The sequence below is a fragment of the Bos grunniens genome, chromosome 6, assembly GCF_055505025.1.
Source record: "Bos grunniens cultivar Pamir isolate PY7600 chromosome 6, Bosgru_T2T1.0, whole genome shotgun sequence".
In the NCBI taxonomy this organism is placed as follows: Eukaryota; Metazoa; Chordata; class Mammalia; order Artiodactyla; family Bovidae; genus Bos; species Bos grunniens.
The window spans coordinates 20,517,276-20,520,243 of record NC_141170.1 but is presented as its reverse complement, the minus strand read 5'-3'; the positions used below and the strand labels follow the sequence as shown (position 1 = coordinate 20,520,243).

Below are 2,968 nucleotides of genomic sequence, written 5' to 3'. Positions count from 1 at the left end.
AGTCATCTCTAACAGGCGTCTTCAGTTGGTCATCAGTGGTCTGACTAGCGTCATTTTGGTTGTTTTAGGAACAGTTAATCTTCAGTTCTGGGGTGCACTTGTTCCCCTTTCTTTGCAGTCAGTCCTTGGAATTGTGGCAGCTCAAGTCCTGGGTACAGTCTGGTCGTCATGTAGTTAATTTCTCCACCTGGTGTTTTGGTTTCTATAAGACAGCTCACAGGATGTGGCTCAGAATATTATCTATAGCCCTTGAAAAAGAACTAAAGGTCCTTGACTATTCTTAATGACTACATTATTATTATTTAGTCTCCTTTGATGACTCTTCATTTCAGCACTTCTCACTTCTCTGATTAAACTTATTCTTTGATGTTTTCCACAGGCAAAATGCAGGCAGAGGACATGGTTAGGGGACAAGGACCATATGGTCCTGCTCCATTTCAATCTGATCCATCAAACTGTTTGGAGATTAGTGTCCCCTTGCCTGAAGAACCTGTAATGACCTATCCTGAAGTAGGTGCTTTGCAGATGAATGCTGATTCTCCTCAAGACCCATATCACTTCTTTCATTGCTTCTACTAACAACTAGACTCAAAGCCTGAAAGACCCCAGTGGAACAAGTACATTGCATATTATTCTATGGTGTTGACCATCATTTAACAAATTTGGAAAGACTTTGTGAAGATTGCTAAAACATTTCTCAAAGGGAACACAGTATTTGTTCAAGAGGATCAGACCATAAAGGTTTTTTGGTCTGCTGATAGTTTAACATTATAGCTAACTGGCAGTCTAGATGACATAACTCTTATTTGTGGGAGCTGATTTCTTTTTATATTATAGCATGGTTGTATGATTATGGTAATAATACAGTAGAAGGACAGAAACTGGTGATGTAGCATACAAATGGGAAAACTGCAGAAGCCGGGTTCTTAAGTAGGTGAGGGAAGATGGGATCAATGCACAGGTGGGGTAGAGATGATTCACCTGTGTATAGGAGGGAAGGACAATTATCAAATCAGATCAGTTGCTCAGTCATGTCCGACTCTTTGCGACCCCATGAATCGCAGCACGCCAGGCCTCCCTGTCCATCACCAACTCCCGGAGTTCACTCAGACACGTCCATCGAGTCAGTGATGCCATCCAGCCATCTCATCCTCTGTCGTCCCCTTCTCCTCTTGCCCCCAATCCCTCCCAGCATCAGAGTCTTTTCCAATGAGTCAACTCATCATATGAGGTGGCCAAAGTACTAGAGTTTCAGCTTTAGCATCATTCCTTCCAAAGAAATCCCAGGGCTGATCTCCTTCAGAATGGACTGGTTGGATCTCCTTGCAGTCCAAGGAGACTCAAGACTCCTGCAGTCTTGAGACTTGCAGTCTCAAGAGTCTTCTCCAACACGACAGTTCAAAAGCATCAATTCTTCGGCACTCAGCCTTCTTCACAGTCCAACGCTCACATCCATACATGACCACAGGAAAAACCATAGCCTTGACTAGACGAACCTTTGTTGGCAAAGTAACGATTATACGAGTCCAGATTTAGATAAATCATTAGGCTTGGTGATAAATGATTCTGATTGCTTCTATTTTTCTCATCTGGTTAAGAAGTCGGTCATTAGCATAGAGAATGGATTTGTGGTTGCCAAGAGGGAGGCGGTTGGGGGAGAGGTGAAGTGGGAGGTTGGGTTAGCCAGATGTAAGGTTTTATACATAGAGTGGATAAACAACAAGGTCCTGCTGTATAGCAAAGAGAGCTATATTCAATATCCTATGATGGAAAATAATATTTAAAAAGAAAGTATAACTGAATCACTTTGCTATGCAGCAGTAATTAACATTATAAATCGACTATACTTCAATTAAAAATAAAGAAGTCTATCATTAGCAGAGAGTAGATAGGGGTGGGGGCTTCCCAGGGGCTTCCCTAGTGGTAAAGAACCTGACTGCCAATGCAGGAGACATAAGAGGTGCAGGTTCAATCACTGGGTTGGAAAGATCTGCTGGAGGAGGGCATGGCAACCCACTTCAGTATTCTTTCCTAGAGAATCCCATGGACAGAGGAGCCTGGTGGGCTACAGTCCAAAGGGTCACAAAGAGTTGGACATGACTGATGCGACTTAGCACGCTTGCATGCAGACAGGGGTGGAGGCAGAGAAGATTTAAGAATGTTAGGGAAAATGGAAACACAAATTCCCCAGGCCTAGGGAATTCAAGACTTTATGAAAAAATGTTGATCAGGATAGGGTCTACATAGAGCCTTTACTGGAAGCTATCGTAGATGTACTCATAAGATCTGAAAGCCACTTTCTCCAGAAATCTTAGGCAGAGTGTCACTGATTTATCTTCTGTGGGTGTGGTCATTTACCCAGTTACAGTATACCTTCTTATGTATTCAACCAACTCCTGTTTCTCCAGCTTGATGCTGAGGACTCATGAGAAATGCAGGTGGTGGACTTCCCCAGGGCACAGTGGATGGGAATCCAGTTGCAAATGTAAGGAACACGAATTCAATCCCTGGTCCAGAAAGATTCCACATGGCACTGAGTAACTAGGTCCATGCACCACAGCAACTGAGCCTGGTGGTGGCGATTTAGTCATTAAGTCGTGTCTGGCTCTTGGACTTTAGCACGCCGGACTCCTCTGTCCATGGGGTTCTCCAGGCAAGAATACTGGAGTGGGAGCCATTCCCTCCTCCAGGGGATCTTCCCGACCCAGGGATCGAGCCTGGGTCTCCTGTATTGCAGGCAGATTCTTCACCCTCTGAGCCACCAGGGAAGCCCTACTGAGCAACTACTGAAGTCCACTCGCCTAGAGCCCGTGCTCCACAACAAGAGAAGCCAGCACAATGAGAAGCCACACACCAAGCGAAGAGTAGCCGCTGCTCTCCATAACTCAAGAAATCCTGCACAAAAGCAATGAAGACTCAGCACAGTCCAATACATTAATAAAACCCAAGTGGTAAATAGACCTTTTAA

The 2,968-nt window shown here is 44.4% G+C and overlaps 1 long non-coding RNA gene across 1 annotated transcript; it reads left to right on the top strand.

The window, feature by feature from the left end:
* Positions 1-379: 379 nt before the first annotated feature.
* On the top strand, positions 380-2,968 carry LOC147370385 (uncharacterized). Its single transcript, XR_015165249.1, has 2 exons — positions 380-510; positions 2,738-2,968. It is a non-coding gene; the product is annotated as an uncharacterized LOC147370385 (long non-coding RNA).